The sequence below is a fragment of the Giraffa tippelskirchi genome, chromosome 12 (genome assembly GCF_054371585.1).
Source record: "Giraffa tippelskirchi isolate mGirTip1 chromosome 12, T2T-mGirTip1v1.2.pri, whole genome shotgun sequence".
Lineage (NCBI taxonomy): Eukaryota > Metazoa > Chordata > Mammalia > Artiodactyla > Giraffidae > Giraffa > Giraffa tippelskirchi.
In genome coordinates this window covers 110,909,591-110,928,764 of record NC_137286.1, presented here as the reverse complement: position 1 = coordinate 110,928,764, position 19,174 = coordinate 110,909,591, and positions in this window count along the sequence as shown.

The window sequence follows — 19,174 nt, the reverse complement described above, 5'->3', positions numbered from 1 at the left end:
TTCAAAAAATTGACACCAGGATCAATGTTAGTGAGGTTATTGCCTACCCTTTCTTTTAGGAGTTTTATGGTTCAAGATTTTACAGTCAAGTATTTAATCTATTTTGAGATAATCATTTTGTATGATGTAAGATGATGATCCAACTTCAATCTTTTGCACGTGGCTGTCCAGTTTTTCTGACACCTGTTATTGAAGATTTTGTCCTTTCCTCACTCCATATTCTTGGCTCTTTCACTGTAAGTTAATTTATCATATATGCACAGGTTTATTTTTTGGCTCTAAATTCCGTTTCACTGACCTGTGTCTTTTTTTATGCCAATACCTTTATAGTATTACTATGCTATAGCTTTATAATACAGTTTAAAAGCAGGAATCATTACACTTCCAGCTTTGTTCTTTTCCAAGATTTCTTTGGCTTTTCAGATAGGATGTGGAAGCATTTTGAAGACACTGTTAGTGAAGGCTATAGACCTACTGAATATTATTAATGAAAGCTGAAAAAAAAAAAATAAGAAAAGTGTCATTCAAACCTGGAGGAACATAGACTTCTGTCATGTGTTGCTTTATGTTTTGGAAATATTCCCCTGCAGTAATATGGAAAGTAGAAAAATGCATCTAGTGAACTATCAGAAACTATATAAGAAAAGTGTAGGTCACTGGTTGAAATGACAAAGGACCAATGTCAATGAACCAATGACTTTGAACCAATAGATTCTTATTGTGCTGTACTTAGTCACTCAGGTGTGACTCTTTGTGACCTCATGGCTGTAGCCTGCCGGGCTCCTCTGCCCAAGGAGATTCTCCAGGAAAGAATACTGGAATGGGTTGTCATGCCCTCCTCCAGGGGATCTTCCCAACTCAGAAATCAAACAGGGGCCTCCTGCATTGCAGGTGGATTCTTTATCAGCTGAGCTAGCAGAGAAGACATTAATTATATATTATACTATAAAGATATAGAGATATGAAAAAGATTATTTTTCTTAATGAAAAAGAAAAAATAGAAGAAATTATAAAGAGAACTAGACACGTTGGATTTGAAAAGAAAGCTATTTCCTATCTATAATCTCTCCTGGGAGAAAGTTCTCCAAAATGACATAGAATCCCAAGCTAAAATTCAGGGTGCTACCAAGAAAACGTGATCTGAAGATAAAGACAAGAGTGTGACATAAATTTTCTTTGATGAGATTATTAAAACAAACAAATCAACAACAAAACAAAATGCAAGAAAAACTTAAGCAGATGTCTCAGAATCTTTCAGATAAGTTAAAAAAAAAAGGTTCTTAAAGGTTTGCTTCACATTCTCTCTCTCTAAAACAATAAGATTTCTAACAATTTTATGGTTGTAATCTCATAGTAAGATCAGAGAAAGCTTTGGTTAAACAAACAAACAAAATGTTAATTTCAAGGAAATTTGTGGACATAGTTTTTGATTTGTATGAAACACAATTTACCAATACTGTAGCAACCTGGACTCTAGACATAAAGTACAGCATGAAAGTATCCCAGTGGACTCCCAAACTTCTATGGGCGGGAAAGAGTTTGAGATAATTACCAGCTAAAGACATCACATATTTATTATGGAAAAGGAAAGGTAACTGAGAGGGTAGATCTTAATGTCCAAAAGATACCACTAAAAGTCACAGGGAATTAATCATAGGCAGCAGAATTGGAGCCTAATCAAGAAACAAGACATGTCTCCTTGGCTTGATTGCATATTTCCTAGGACCAGTGGCTTCTATACACCTTCCCTTTTATCATTTTGAGTCAGCGTGGCTACTGGTTGTATAATGTTTTTTCTTCCATTTTATGTTGATGATTAGAAGGCAATTTGTCTCTTTAGTTCATTGGCTTACAAATTGAGATAAATTGTACCTGAAGAACAAAATCTAATGATTCTTAAGATGAAGAGATCCACAACCATGAGCCTGAATTGATATCATAAAAATATTGGACTTTTGGGGGATATTGTAAGGGAGTATATTTTATATGTAAAAGGTCTGTGATTAATTTGTGATCAGAAATTCAGTTTAAAATATTTTTAATGTCTATGCACTTCTGTATCTAAAATTCTGTGACACAATTCCCACTTTTGGATTTATATCTCTTTGTCTCAATTCAGGGTGATTGTATGCCTTATTTGACAAATAGAGTACTGTAGAGATGATGCTATGTAACTTTTAAGGCCAAGTTATAAAATGTTCTGCAGTCTCCGTCTTGTTTGATATAAAACTGAGCTGAGTATAGCCCAACTATGCAGAAACTGTCATGCTAGAGAGTCTGTTTACATCAGTGGACATCAGACCCAGCTGAGCCAAACCCTCTACTCACTTGCATCAAAGCACCAGATGCATAAATTTGAAAAAGCCTTTATAGAAGTAAATCCTCCAGCACCAACTCTGCCACCCTCAAATCATTAAAGTCATCCCAGACACAAGGTGACTCATGGACCTCTTCAGAGTTCATCAATATTCTTCTTTGTTTACTGCAGATAGCATTTCTACTTCCAAGTGTAAACCTAAATAAACAGCTGCAATCACCTCAGCTGTGCCCAGCTAACCTGGGGCCCTTAAGACTTGAGAATGGCCAAGTTTCTGTCTCGAAAGCGATCTCCGGTGAAAGTATTCCTGCCAACATATCCCATTGTATACTGATAGGAAAGTTAATATTTAGGGGATATATTTAGGAATAATAATATAATAGACCCTTCATCTACCCTTATGCCTTGGTACCCAGCAACATGTACTCTTGACATGGGAGGAACACAATCATATGTAAGTTACAAATCTATTATAGCATATTCTACCTTCTGCTAGAAAGCCTCAGAAATCTCAATGTGTTGTCACATTGTTTATGCTGTGGCTTGATTTTCAAAGCCATACTAACATTTTATGGTAAAATAAAATGTCCTCTACTGTCAAGGTAAATGTTAGAAAACATATAATTCACAGGAACTAGCTTTCTAGTGTGATATGAATTACTTTTCAGGTACAATGCTATACATCATAATGATCTTCAATGGATGTCCAGATCTTAACAGTGCAAAAGAAATCAGACTAAATAAAACTACAAAATAATTACTTATAACATGTAAGACAAATCACTGACCACTGTAATATATTGGGGGTTCATGTTTGAGGAAATTGTTTAAAGAAAATTGAAATTGTGCATACTTGTTGAAGCAGAGTTAAAGATATATGTCATAAAAGTATCCCATTAGTAGTCAAAATTCTTATCACAATTCACATTCTGTTCACAAGCTCATTAACCTAAGAATAGTCATGTTCTCTAGCAGACTTTTAAGAACATCTTAGGCCATTTGAATCTCTTGATAAACATGCTCAGTCAATTAGTTTTAATGCTGGGGTAATTAAAGAGGTCTATTTTTTTTTTTCCCCAAAACATCTTTGACATTAGTCATCTACTTTTGCTACAGACAGGTTACTTATCATCTGGTTGGATAATCAGCCACTGCCCAGGAATTAGTTTGCATATTTGCCCCACTTCAGCTTTTGCTCCAGGTGAATGTGAACAAAATTTTTATGTAAGACATTAATTTTCAGGAATAGAATATACTAGAATATTAAACCAAATCTCCTACTGAAAACAAATAGAAATGTGGATGGACAATTTAAAAGTCTTCTTAAAATCATAGGAGTTTTATAAAAGGTTACAATTAAGAGTAAGCTAGGTTACAGAAAGGAAGGAAAGACAGAAAAACCACATTTTTCCTGAGAGAACTTGCCATCATTAAAAAGAAATTTACTATAATTTTGATGGCTTTGCAGAGTAAGGAGTTTAGAAATCATAGTTTCATATACTACCAAATTGAGTATCCCTAAAGAGATTTTCCCCATATTTAGTCTGGATCCTCAAGGGATATGTGCTCTTGAGACAAATGGACTAGTAGTAAATACTTTGACACTTATATTCTTTGTTTTTGTATATGGAAGGAAGAAGAAAAATTGTTTTTAAGAAGTAGCATATACTTTTGGCATGCACACTGATTTACTACCCAAGCTTGATCCACCAGAGTCCCATGAACTTCAAGTTATAAATTATAAACTAAATATGTATTGATTTGAGTCTACAAGAAGCATATCCAAATACTTTCTTGAAGACATTATCTTTATCCCAGCCCTCAAAGATATCTCATAAATAATACTTCAAAAATGATATGTCTTAGGACTACATCAAACTAAAAAGTTACTGCACAGTAAAAGTACCACCAACAGAGTGAAGAGACAATCTACAGAATGGGAAAGTCATATATTTGCAAGTCATATACCTGATAAGAGGTGAACATCCAAAACTTTTACAAATCAATAACAAAAAATTAAAAACAAAACCAAAAAACAAATAACCCACTTAAAAATGGGCATAAAGTCTGAAGAGGTATTTTTCCAAAGAAGCTATATAAAAGACCAATGGATACATGAAAAGATATTCAACATCACTAGTTATTAGGAAAATGCAAATTAAGACCACAATGAGACATCATCTCAATCTTGTTAGGAAGACCATCATTAAAAAGACAAGAGATGTGGAGAATGGGAAACACTATGCACTGTTGGTAGGATTGTAAATTTGTGGAGCCACTATGGAAAGCAGTATGGATGATCCTCAAAAAATTAAAAATAGAACTCCTATATGATCTAGCAGTTTTACTTCTGGGAATATATCCAAAGGAAACAAAAATACCTTTCAAAAAGGTACCTGCACCCTCATGTTCATAGTGACATTATTTGCAATAACCAAGACTTGGAAACAACTTAAGTGTTCATTGATAGATGACTGGGTAAAGAAGCTGTGATATATATGTGTACATGTATGTATATGTATCTATACACATAAAATAGAATATTATTCAGCCATAATATATGAGGTGGAGCTAGTGTTAAATAACTTGCCTATTAATGCTGGAGATGTAAGAGATGCAGGTTTGATCCCTAAGTCAGGAAGATCCCCTGAAGGAGGGCATGGCAACCCACTCCAGTATTATTGCCTGGAGAATCCCATGGACAGGGGAACCTGGTAGGCTACAATCCATACAGTCACAAAGAGTCAGACACAGCTTAAGCGACTTAGCATACATCCAAGCATATATAAATTTTATGTATATATATATATATATATGTATATACACACACACACTATATATATATAATGAAAAGTATAATGACAATCTATATCTATCTCATTATAGATACAGATATAGCTTCCCAGGTGGTGGAGTGGTAAAGAATCCACCTGCTAATGCAGGAGGTGCGAAAGATGCAAGTTCAATCCCTGGGTTGGAAAGATCCCCTGGAGTAGGAAATGGCAACCTGCTCTAGTATTCTTTCTTGGAAAAATTCCATGGACAGAGGAGTCTGGCAGGCTACAGTCCATGGGGTCACAAAGAGTCAAACATGACTGAGCAACTGAGCACACCCACACAGAGATATAAATACATACACGGAAAAAGAGACAAAGAATGAGAAAGAAATAGAGAGAGGGAGGAAAACAAGGAGCAAGAGAGAGAAACTATAAAGAGTAAGAGACAAATCCCCAATCATATTGGGAGATTTTAATTCATTTTTTGGTAATTGATAGAAAACAAAATTAATAGAGTATAACAGAATTGTACAATGCAAATTACAGATTGACCTAACATACATATATGAAAAAATGCATCCAATTGTGATAACATAGTTATTTCTTTCATGCACACATAAAGCATTTACAAAAATTGAACAAGTATTAGATTATGTAGAAAGACCATATTTTAATTAACTCAGTATCTTGCTCAAAAATATCTTTGTAAAGCTGTAATAATACTAATTTTTTTCAAAAACATGAAAATGACAGTGAATATACAAATATTAGCAACAAGAAATGGATATCACATGATAGTAAAGACCCAAAAATCAGTTATTAAATATTAAATGAAATTTTATGCCAAAATATTTGAATATCAAAACTAGGTGGACAAATACTAGAAACCAAAATTTGCATTACTGACCCATGAATATATGTAAATGAATATGCCTATAAACTTCAGAAAACTCAAATCAGTAATCAACTTTTACACAAAAAACTCTTAAAGCTAGAAAGCTTTAAGCAGAGATTTCTACAAGGCATTAATGGAAAAAAAGATTCCAATATTACCAAACTTTTCTAGATAATGTTAAGAAATGTATATAGGATAGACTGTACTGCAATAACATATACACCCAACAGTGCTGTAATGGTAGCAATGTATATTCATTTCTAACCTTATGTAGCTATTCCAATGATGAGTAAGTCATAACCATAAATTTGAATGCTTAAAACAATATCCATAGAGGAAAAACAGTCAGAAGACTGACACTACATGATTTCAAATATTCATATAAGTTTATGGAAATTATGAAACTGTAATTTAGGGAAAGAATAACAAAAACATGAATAGAGCAGAATAGAGACACCAGAAATAGGCAAAAACATAGTCAATTGGTCTTTGAGAAAAAAGCAAGGACAAGTAATTCAATGAAGAAAATGTATTCTTTTCAATAATTGGTCCTAGAGAAATGAATATCTACATACAAGAAAATAATTCTAGACACAGTTACCTAGACCTTAAAACATTCATAAAACTTAACTGAAAATGGAGCATAGATATAGCAGTAAAATACAAAACTATAAAATGTCTGGAAGATAAAAATGGAAAAAGTGTAGGTGACCTCAAATGTGATAACTTTTTAAATACTACACTAAAGTCACAGTCCATGAAAAAATAAATTGAACTTTATTAAAATTAAACAGTCTATTCTGTGGAAGTTACTCTTATGATGAGAAAATATGTCACAGCCTAGGAGAAAATTATATGCAAAACCTATATCTGATAAAGGACTTCTTGTCAAATATACAAAACACTTTTTAAACTCAACAGTTCAGTTCAGTTCAGTCACTCAGTCATGTCCAAATCTTTGCAACCCCATGAACTGCAGCACACCAGGCCTCCCTGTCCATAACCAACTCCCGGAGTCCACCCAAACCCATGCCCATTGAGTCAGTGATGCCATCCAACCATCACATCCTCTGTTGTCCCCTTCTTCTCCTGCCTTCAATCTTTCCCAGCATCAGGGTCATATTGAGTGCAGCACTTTCACAGCATCATCTTTCAGGATTTGAAATAGCTCAACTGGAATTCCATCACCTCCACTAGCTTTGTCCATAGTGATGCTTTCTAAGGCCCACTTGACTTCACATTCCAGGATGTCTGGCTCTAAGTGAGTGATCACTCCATCGTGATTATCTGCGTTGTGAAGATCTTTTTTGTACAGTTCTTCTGTGTATTCTTGCCACCTCTTCTTAATATCTTCTGCTTCTGTTAGGTCCATACCATTTCTGTCCTTTATTGAGCCCATCTTTGCATAAAATGTTCCCTTGATATCTCTAATTTTCTGAAGAGATCTCTAGTCTTTCCCATTCTATTGTTTTCTTCTATTTCTTTGCATTGATCACTGAAGAAGGCTTTCTTATCTCTCCTTGCTATTCTTTGGAACTCTACATTCAAATGAGTATATCTTTCCTTTTCTCCTTTGCTTTTTGCTCCCTTCTTTTCATAGCAATTTGTAAGGCCTCCTCAGACAACCATTTTGCCGTTTTGCATTTCTTTTTCTTGGCGATAGTCTTGATTCCTGTCTCCTGTACAATGAGGGAACCTTCGTCCATAGTTCACCAGGCACTCTCTCTATCAGATTGGGCAGCTGCAATGGCGTACCAGAGCAGCCGAGAGGAGCTACCCCATGCCAGAGGCCAGGGGCAGTGGCTGGGAGGAGCTACCCCATGTCCAAGGTAAGGAGCAACGGCTGAGCTTTGTTGGAACAGCCATGAAGAGATACCCACATCAAGGTAAGAGAAAACCAAGTAAGATGGTAGACATTGAGAGAGAGGGCATCAGAGGGCAGACAGACTAAAACCACAATCACAGACAACTAGGCCATCTGATTACATGGACCATAGCCTTGTCTATCTCAGTGAAACTAAGCCATGCCGTGTGGGGCCACCCAAGATGGACAGGTCATGGTGGAGAGGTCGGACAGAATGTGGTCCACTGGAGAAGGGAATGGCAAACCACTTCAGTATTCTTGCCTTGAGAGCCCCATGAACAGTATGAGAAGGCAAAAAGATAGGACACTGAAAGATGAGCTCCTCAGGTCTGTAGGTGCCCAATATGCTACTGGAGATAAGTGGAGAAATAACTCCAGAAAGAATGAAGAGATGAGCACACCGCCCCCCCCAAAAAAAAACACCTAGTTTTGGATGGGACTGATGATAGAAACAAGGATTGATGCTGCAAAGAGCAATATTGCCTAGGAACCTGGAATGTTAGGTCCATGAATCAAGGCAAATTGGAAGTGGTCAAACAGGAGATAACAAGAGTAAACGTCGACATTCTAAGAATCAATGAACTAAAATGGACTGGAATGGGTGAATTTAACTCAGATGACCATTATATCTATTACTGTGGGCAGGAATCCCTTAGAAGAAATGGAGTAGCCATCATAGTCAGCAAAAGAGTCCGAAATGCAGTACCTGGATACAATCTCAAAAACGACAGAATGATCTCTTTTTGTTTCCAAGGCAAACCATTCAATACAACAGTAATCCAAGTCTATGCCCTGACCAGTAACGCTAAAGAAGCTGAAGTTGAACAGTTCTATAAAGACCTACAAGACCTTCTAGAACTAACACCCAAAAAAGATGTCCTTTTCATTTAGGGGACTGGAGTGCAAAAGTAGAAAGTCAAGAAACACCTGGAGTAACAGGCAAATTTGGCTTGGAGTACAGAATGAAGCAGGGCAAAGGCTAATAGAGTTCTGCCAAGAGAACGCACTGGTCATAGCAGACACCCTCTTCCAACAACACAAGAGAAGACTCTACACGTGGACATCACCAGATGGTCGACACCGAAATCAGATTGATTATATTCTTTGCAGCCAAAGATGGAGAAGCTCTATACAGTCAGCAAAAACAAGACTGGGAGCTGACTGTGGATCAGATCATGAGCTCCTTATTGCCAAATTCAGACTGAAATTGAAGAAAGTGGAGAAAACCACTAGACCATTCAGGTATTACCTAAACTCAACAACTCAACAGTAAAAAAGATAAAAGATGAATGATGATCTGTACAGATATCTCACCAAAGAAGATATACAGATGTCACATAAGAAAATGAAAAGATGCTCAACATCATATGTCATTAGGGAACTGAAGATGAAAATAACAAGTTACCACTACATACCTATTAGATTGACTAAAATCTACAACACAGACATCATCCAGTTTTGGCCAAGATGTGAAGCAATAAGAGCACTCATTCATTGTTGATCGAAATACAAAATGGTACAATCTCGTCAGAACAGTTTGACAGTTTCTCACAAAGTTAAATATTGTCTTGGAATTTGATCCAACAATCATATTCCTATATATATATATGTCCAAGTGAATTGAAAACTTACATCTACACAAGAAACCTCCACACAAATCTTTATAGCAATGTTACCCACACTTGCCCCAAATTAGAAGCAACCAATATGTTCTCCAATAGTCAAATAGATTAACTTTGGTAAATCCATCGAAAAGGAATATTATTCATTGATTAAAGGAAATTAACTATGAAATCCCCCAAAATGTAGATGAAACAAATTAATATTGCTAATTAAAATAAGTCCATTTGAGATGACTTTATGCTATATGATTCCAAACAAATGACTTTCTGGAAGACACAAACTATACAGACAGTAAAATAAATCACTGGATGCTAGAGATTTACGAAAGGGAGGCATAAACAGAAGACAAAATTTTTAGAGCAGTGAATTTACTGTGTATAATACTGTAATGATGGATACATGATATTATGCATTTGTAAAAACATATGGAAACATATAATGTAAAGAATAAACCCTAAGTAAACTATGGCGTGGTGGTGTCTAGTTGCCAAGTTATGTCTGAGTCTTGGTAACCCCATGGACTGTAACTTGCCAGGCTCCTCTGTCCACAGAAGTTCCCAGGCAAGAATAATGGAGTGGGTTGTCATTTGCTTCTCCATGGGATCTTCCTGACCCAGAGATCAAATCCACTTCTCCTGCTTGACAGGCAGATTCTTTAACAATGCTTTAGTTAATAATATTGTATCATTATTGTTTTATCAGTTACAACAAATGTAGAACAATAATATGATACATTAATAGGAGAAACTCTGCAGAGAAAGAATTCCCTGAACTTTCTGCACAATGCTTTTGCCAGCTTAAAACTTTTCTAAAATATAAAAAAGCCTATTAAATTTTAAAAATTATACTTAATTTACCTGTGCAATAAAGACAAAAAAAAAAGACAACAGTAAATTAAAAATCAACACACTCTTATTACTCTGCACAGCAGAAATCGAGGTTCTAAGTGGCTGGAATTTTGTTTAGGGCCATGTCAGGATGAAATCAAGGTTTTGGAAGTCTATGTTGTCATCTGGAGCTTGGAGTACTTTTCCAAAGTCGTTTAGGTTGTTGACAAAATTCAGTTCCTTGTGGCGATAGAAATGGAATCCCCATTTCTTGGCTGAAAGTCATCCAGAAGTCACTTTTAGGTCCTAAATGCCATATAGATTACTTGCCACAGCCAGCAATGGAGAATATTCATCACATCAACTCCCTCTTATGCTGCAAATTTCTGTCTTTGAATATTTTTCAAAGGAAAGAGCCCCTTAGGTCCAGCTCACCTGTAATAATTGTCATACATGAAAGTCGACTGATTTTGAAAACTATCTGCAAAATCTCATTCGCTATAAGATAGTAAAATCATGGAAGAAGTATCTCATCATATTTATAGATTCTTTCCACATTCAACAAAAGGGGATTAGACAAGGATGATGATCATAGGATGGAGGATGTCTTAGTAGAATTCTATATACATTACACATAGAAGAATCAAGATGAGGACTTTATGTCAGCAAAGGCTCAGTCTAATCCACACAATACAAAATGTTGTACAATTGTGCTCAGGTCACATGCTAGTAAGGTTATGTTCAAAATCCTTCAAGCTAGACTTCATCAGTAAGCAAACCAAGAACTTCCAGATGTACAGCTCGGTTTTGAAAAGGGAAAGGAACCAGGGATCAAATTGTCAACATCCATTGGATCATAGGGAAAGTAAGGGAATTAAAGAAAAAGCATCTACTTCTGCTTCATTGACTATGACTTTGACTGTGACTAAAGCCTTTGACTGTGTTCCGTTCAGTCACAATCGTGTCTGACTCTTTTTGATCCCATGAACTGCAGCACGCCAGGCCTCCCTGTCCATCACCAACTGCCAGAGTCTACCCAAACCCATGTCCATTGAGTTGGTGATGCCATCCAACCATCTCATCCTCTGTCGTCCCCTTCTCCTCGTACCCTCAATCTTTCCCAGCATCAGGGTCTTTTCAAATGAGTCACCTCTTTGCATCAGGTAGCCAAAGTATTGGAGCTTCAGCTTCAACATCAGTCCTTCCAATGAACACCCAAGACTGATCTCCTTTAGGATGGACTGGTTGGATCTCCTTGCAGTCCAAGGGACTCTCAAGAGTCTTCTCCAACACCACAGCTCAAAAGCATCAATTCTTCTGTGTTCAGCTTTCCTTATAGTCCAACTCTCACATTCTTACATGACTACTGGAAAAAAAACAACAACATAGCCTTGACTAGACAGACCTTTGATGGCAAAGTAATGTTTCTGCTTTTTAATATACTGTCTAGGTTGGCCATAACTTTCCTTTCAAAGAGTAAGCATCTTTTAATTTCTTAGCTGCAATCACCATCTGCAGTGACCTTGGAGCCAAAAAAAAAATAAAGTCACCCACTGTTTCCACTGTTTCCCCATCTATTAGCCATGAAGTGATAGGACCGGATGTCATGATCTTAGTTTTCTGAATGTTGAGCTTTAAGCCAGCTTTATCCCTCTCCTCTTTCACTTTCATCAAGAGGCTCTTTAGTTCTTCTTCACTTTCTGCCATAAGGGTGGTGTCATCTGCATAGCTGAGGTTGTTGATATTTCTCCCAGTAATCTTGATTGCAACTTGTGCTTCTTCCAGCCCAGCGTTTCTCATGATGTACTCTGCATATAAGTTAAATAAGCAGGGTGACAATAGACAGCCTTGACGTACTCCTTTTCCTATTTGGAACCAGTCTGTTGTTACATGTCCAGTTCTACCTATTGCTTCCTGACCTGCATACAGGTTTCTAAAGGCAGATCAGGTGGTCTGGTATTCCCATCTCCTTTAGAATTTTTCACAGTTTATTGTGATCCACACAGTCAAAGGCTTTGGCATAGTCAATAAAGTAGAAATAGATGTTTTTATGGAATTCTCTTGCTTTTTCAATGATCAAGCGGATGTTGGTAATTTAGTCTCTGGTTCCTTTGCCTTTTCTAAAACAAGCTGGAACATCTGGAATTTCACAGTTCACGTATTGCTGAAGCCTGGCTTGGAGAATTTTGAGCATTGCTTTACTAGTGTGTGAGATGAGTACAATTGTGCAGTAGTTTGAGCATTCTTTTGCCTTGCCTTTCTTTGGGATTGGAATGAAAACTGACTTTTCCAGTCCTGTGGCCACTGATGAGTTTTCCAAACTTGCTGACATATTGAATGCAGCACTTTCACAGCATCATCTTTTAGCATCATCTTTTAGCATCATCTTTTGACTGTGTGGATCACAACAAACTGTGGACAATTTTTAAAGTGATAGTAATACCAAACCACCTTGCTTCTCTGCTGAGAAACCTGTATATGAGTTAAGAAAAATCAAAACCAGACTTGGAACAACAGACTGATTCAATATTGGGAAAGGAATATGACAAGGCTGTATATTGTCACCCTGCTTATTTAACTTATATGAATGCACAAAATGCTGGGCTAGATGACTCACAAGCTGTAATCAAGATTGCCAGGAGAAATTTCAACAACCTCAGATATGCAGATGATAACCACTTTAATGGCAGAAAGGAAAGAGGAACTCTTGATGAGGGTGAAAGAAGAGAGTGAAAAAGCTGCCTTGAAACTCAACATTCAAAGAACTAAGATCATGGCATCTGATCCTATCACTTAATGGTAAATAGATGGGGAAACATTGGAAACAGTAGCAGATTTTATATTCTTTGGCTCCAAAATCACTGCTGAGGTTGACTGCAGCCATGAAATTAAAAGATGCTTGCTCCTTGGAAAGAAAACTATGACAAACCTAGACAGCAGATTAAAAAGCAGAGGCATCACTTTGTGAACAAATGTCCATATAGTCACAGCTATTATTTTTCCAGGAGTCATGTATAGATGTGACAGTTGGACCATAAGGAAGGCTGAGTGTTGAAGAATTGATGCTTTCAAATTATGGTGGTGGAGAAGACTCTTGAGAGTCCCTTGGGCTGCAAAGAGATCACCCCAGTCAATCCTAAAGAAAATCAACCCTGAATATTCATTAGAAAGACTTTTGCTGAACTTCCAGTACATGGATACCTGATGTGAAGAGCCAACTCTTTGGGAAAGGCCCTGATGCTGGGAAAGATTGAATGCAAAGTCAGAAGAATGTGGCAGAAGATGAAATTTTTAATTAGTATCACCTACTCAATGGACATGGATTTGAGCAAACCCCAGAAGATAGTGGAGAACAGAGGAGCCTGATGTGTTGCAGTCCATGGGGTCGTAAAAAGTCAAGCATGACTTAGTGACTGAAAAGCAACAATGACAATCCACACAGTCGTTTAAGGACAGAGTCACAGATTCTTTGGTCTTTAACATATTGTTTTTCCCAGATTGCCCTGGGTATCACTGTCTTATCCAACTAAAACCAGGAAAAAAAAAAAAAGTGAGCAATAGCACAATGGAAATAATTAAGTATGGAAGTAGTAGACACATTTCTAAGTTCATTCTATGATGTCAGTGATATAGTCATTCCTAAAAGTTAAAGAAACTAGAAATACCTTCTGTGCCCCAAGTGAAATGGAAATGTATTTAGATGGTTACTCTTCCAAGTCCATTCAGAATACTATATGAAAACACCTTACTCTGCATAACTTATAAGATTCAGAAATTTATTTCTCGCAGTTCTGGATGCTGGAAGAGTGAGACCAGGGTGCCAGCAGAGTTGAGTGAGGGCTCTCTTCTGGGTCCCAGACTTCTCATTGTATCCTTACATGGTCAAATGGACAGAGGAGTTCTGTGGAGCCTCTCTACAACGCACTAATCCCATCATGAGGGTTCCAGCCTTAAGATTTAAGCATCTCCTAAAAGTCCCACGTCTCAGTACCATCATGTTTGATGGCAAGGATTTCAATGTATGAACTTTGAGGGGACAAAAACATCATACACGACAGTTATCTTTTGATCTCTTTCACAAGAGAAACCACTTCCTCAGTCATCTTTTCCAGAGATGGTCACAACCATATGTTCATTCCTGTGTGCTATTCTACAAAGTGGCATTATCATTCTTTCATCAAGAAAGTGTGCTTATTTCTCCAATACCTTGAATATGAGCAGATTTGGGACTGCTTTAACAGATAGATCAGGAAAAATGTCACCTTGCCAGTTCTGGGGTAGTCCTCAATTAAGTTTGAAGCTTCTTATAATTTGGGGTGCTGACTTTTGAGATACTCCCAGATGGAACAAGGGTTTCCCTGGTGGCTTAGGCAGTAAAGAATTGCCTACAATGCAGGTGACCTGGGTTCGATTCCTGGGCTTTGAAGATCCACTGGAGAAGGGCCTGGCCACCGACTCCAGTATTCTTGCCTGAAGAATCCCCATGGACAGAGGAGCCTGGTGGGCTATAGTCCATCGGGTTGCAAAGAGTTGGACACGACTGAATGACTAATCACAGAGCAGCACAGTTGGAACAAAGATGCCATCCTGTTTCAAGACTAAGCCACATTAAGAAGAAAAGTACCATGGCTGAAAGTTCCAGCTGAGATTCTTGAGTGACAAACAGCATCAAAGGCTATATCAGTGACCCTACTTGGTGGCTTCAGTCCTATCTGTCACCTAATGGATAAGAGAGCTAAGAAAAGCCTCTCAGCTAGGCTGAGATAATCCACAGAAATACAGAAGATAATAATTGTTTTAACCTATTAAATTTGAAGGTAGCTTGGCATGCAATAATAGATAGTTGGAAATTCCAGAAATTACTTTCTGGAATGAGATGTTGTTATTTTAAAAAGGTCAACAAATCATGTGACATTAGTATTAGGATTGTAGATAGGGGAGGGATCTGAAAACCTTCAGAAGACTGGAAAAAAGAAAATCTTTCATTGGATGTTGGAGAAAAAATGTGACCTACTGTGATGGTCAGTTTTATGTGTCAACTTGACTGGGCCAAGAGGTGCCCAGATTAAACTTTATTTCTGAGTATGTTTGTGAGTGTGTTTCCAGATAAGTTTAGAGTATGAATTGGTGGATCAACAAAGCACATTGTCCTCCCTTATGTGGGTGGGCATACTCCAACTCATTGAGGCCTGAACAGGACAAAAAGGCAAAGAAAGGAGGTGTTTGCCCTTTTTGCTTCTTGCCTTTCTGCTGAGCTTGGACATGTATCTTCTCCTGCCCTTGGGCCAGGATTTACAGCAGAGGTTCCCTGGGTTCTCAGGCCTCGGGACTGGGATGAGAATTACACCCCAGCTTTTCTGAATCTACAGCTTATAGATGACAGATCATGGGACTTCTCAACCCATGTATATATATATATATATATACACATGCACTATTTATTCTGTTTCTCTGGAAAATCCTTACTAACATACCCAAATTACATAGTATATAGCAAGATAACATGAGATATACATATGTATGTGTACATATATATTAATTAACTGGTATGTCTAGAAGAATGTCCAAACAGTAGTTCTGACCTGATATGCTCTTCTGCAATGTGGCTTTGCATCTCCTCCATCAAGATATGGCTCTTGCTTCTCAGCCCTCTTGAATCTGAGCAGAATTGTAACTGCTATGACCAATCCCACATGGTAGGAATGGCACAGTAGTAGTTCTGGAAGTAGCCCTTCATTTTCTCAGTAGCTGAGATTTCTAATTTTTAAAACTCTTGTTCTTAGAACATGGATGCCTTTTTTCAAGAGCCTGGCTACACAGAGAGGCCATATCATGGTTAGCAAAAGTCCCATCCTATGGCAAATATTAATTATCAGTCTTTTCAACAAACCAACTGGCTTGTCCAGCATTAAGGTGCCTCTAGGGACAAATTATTTGTAACAGCATGAAAAATCCAAGCAAGTACTGCAAGCTGTGCCAAGTTAACCTCCAGAATCTTTAATGTTAATAATAAGTTATCATTTAAGACAAAAGTTTTATATGTGGTTTGGTCTGCAGAGTAGAGCCAACCCTGCTGCCAGGGTCCCAGAAGACGGAGCATAAAGCCACAAAAGATTATTCCAAAGACTTAAAATCTAATGGAATTTGCTTTGCTTGATTTTAAACTTGCTTTGGAGCATTAATCCCATTTTTCTTTCGTTTTCTCCTTGTCCTAATGGGAATGCCTACATTATGCCTGTTTCACTGTTACATTTTGAATGCAGATGCTGTGCTTTCTAGTCTTTTCAGGTCCACAGATGGAGAAACATTTTGTTCCAGGGTAGATTATATCCAGAGTTTCATCCATATATGATATAGGTGATGAGATTTGGAATATTTTCAGTTGATGTTATTTAGATTAGAGTTTGCAAGGATTAATGCTGGAATAGGTTAAGACGTTGCGAGACATTGAGACAAAGTGAATGTATTTTGCACGTACAATGGGTGTGGGAATTTTAGGGGAACCAAGAGTTTGTTGACCAGTGCTCAAAAGTTCATGTTCACCTTTAACCTCAGAATTTGATCTTATTTGGAAATAGGATTTTTTCAGATGTGATTAGTTAAAGTAAGATTGTACTGAATTAGGATAGAACTTAAATCCAGTGATTACTGTCTATAAAGAGGAGGAGAGAACTGTTTAAAGACAGAGGCAGATGTTAGAGGGCAGCCACAGGTGAGACAACGGCAAGGGTTACTGGAAGCTGCTAGAAACTAGTAGAGAAAAGGAACGATTCTTTCCTAAAGCCTTCAGAGAGAGCATGACTCTGGCAACATCTTCATTTCACACCTTGAATCTCTAATTATGTAAGAATAAATGTCTATTGCTTCAAAGCACCTAGTGTGTTGTGATTTGTTATAGCAAAGCTAAGAAAGTAATACAGATCCTTAAGAGATTTGAGAAAAATTATTTATAAGGTTATTTCCACTATTTCAGGTCAAAAGATAAGGATGATGTTTAAAAAAGTAATGGAAGAGGTGATTCTTGCCACTCAAGGCAGAAGGTGCCTGCTGAATGCTGAGAGAGGCCACAGTGATGTGTTCTCAGGTACCAAGTTGTGTCCATTTTTCATACAGCTGGAGCAGATAGAATGCATCTGACAGTGCTGTTTAGAGATGCTGTATCTTTGCCATCAATTGTGTGCATGTTCTGTTCTTTCACACTGTCCTGGAAAGATGGCTATTTGCTTCTTTATATTTATGAACTTCATTGATAGTAGTACTGAATTTGAATTTTGGGAGTGACTTAGCAAGTAAATCATTGATTTTATACAAAACTAAAAGCCAATAACACTCTTAATATTTAAAAAACATATATCTGTTTATTTGGCTGCACAGGATGTTTAGTTGTGGCAGTCAAACACTTAATTGTGGCATGTGAGCTCTAGTTCCCTGAAGAAGGATTGACCCTGTGCCTCCTGCGCTGGGAGCATGGAGGATTAGCCACTGGACTGCCAGGGAAGTCCTGTCACTCTCAACATTTTAAATGGAAATGTCTTTGTCTACATTCAAATTAATATGTTACAATCAGTTTTATCAAATATATTTTTAAGCCATTTTTTTTTCAGTTAATTTCAAGCATGTTTTGTTCACCAAAAGAAAGCCTCCTTATAAAGTAGCTATGCTAGTTAACCCTTGTCACAATAATGCTTGTTAACCACTGGAAAATCAGTGACATTCAATAATAAGCATTTATCCTCTTTCCCATAGCTCTCTGGTTTAGCTAATATGGTTCTCCTTCAAGTCACAAATCTGCAGGTTAGCTACATTTTCATGAACTCAGCTGGCTTCAGCTGGGCTCAGCTGGCCTCAGCTCCAGACATCATGGATAGTGGCTGTCTGGAGTATTCCTTTCACTTTGCAGTAGCAGAAGCACGAGAGTACTAAGTCCAAACATCCACACGTATTGCATGTTGATGCACTCATTTCATTGGGCTAAAGCAAGTTAATGACCTCGCCAAAAGTATGGCTTGGGAAAATGGAAATGTGCTCCTCTCACAATGAAACCACTGCAAGTGTGTGGCTTATTGTAGTACTAAAGGGAAATGAAGAATTGGAAATGAAACTCAATCTACCACAGTGTTATTTGTAAGTGTGATCCAGGCCACCAATGGGGTTTATTTTAAGATTCCTAATTGGAAATCTAAATACCACAACATTTTTCAGATTATATCAACAGTGTTATCAGCATAGTAGATGATTAGCAATTCTGCAGAACTGTACATATTCAAAGATTTAAACATGTCTCTGAAACAGAATGGAAAAGAGCTATAGCAAATGTATGGTGTCCGACTGTGTAGTAGCTTTGTGCTTTGTCACTTTGCTTAGTTGAGACTACATTTTCTCAAGTTCTTTTCCCTGAATACTTCTGAAATAGGGTTTACAGTACAGAGACATTGAGCAAGATTTGGAGAAAGAAGTGAAGCAGTGGCTGCTTTTATGCTCTGAAGGCCAGGGCAAGGTGTTCTGCTTACATCAGATCACATGTTGCTGCTGACTCATCTCTTTGATGGTGGGACCACCCAGGTTGCAGCTCCAGCTCCCACAGATTTTCTCCTTCAGCTTTTTGGAGTTCTGGGCTAAGCAGCAGTGTGGCTCTGTAGTGGTAGAGGGTGTAACATGAGTGAGTCAGTGGCAACACTGGAGTAGGAAGTGGTAGGAGGTAGATGCAGTGCTATAGTGGTAGAGTTTTGAAGTTTGATTTCCAGAAAATAAAATCTCTAATTAGAAGAATCTGCCAAATTCCATGGTGAAAAGTTTCTCACCATGGCCTATTTTATGTTAACTGCCTTAACAAATTCTCAACGTTTACCATTCGGCCTCTTGTGAGGTAAT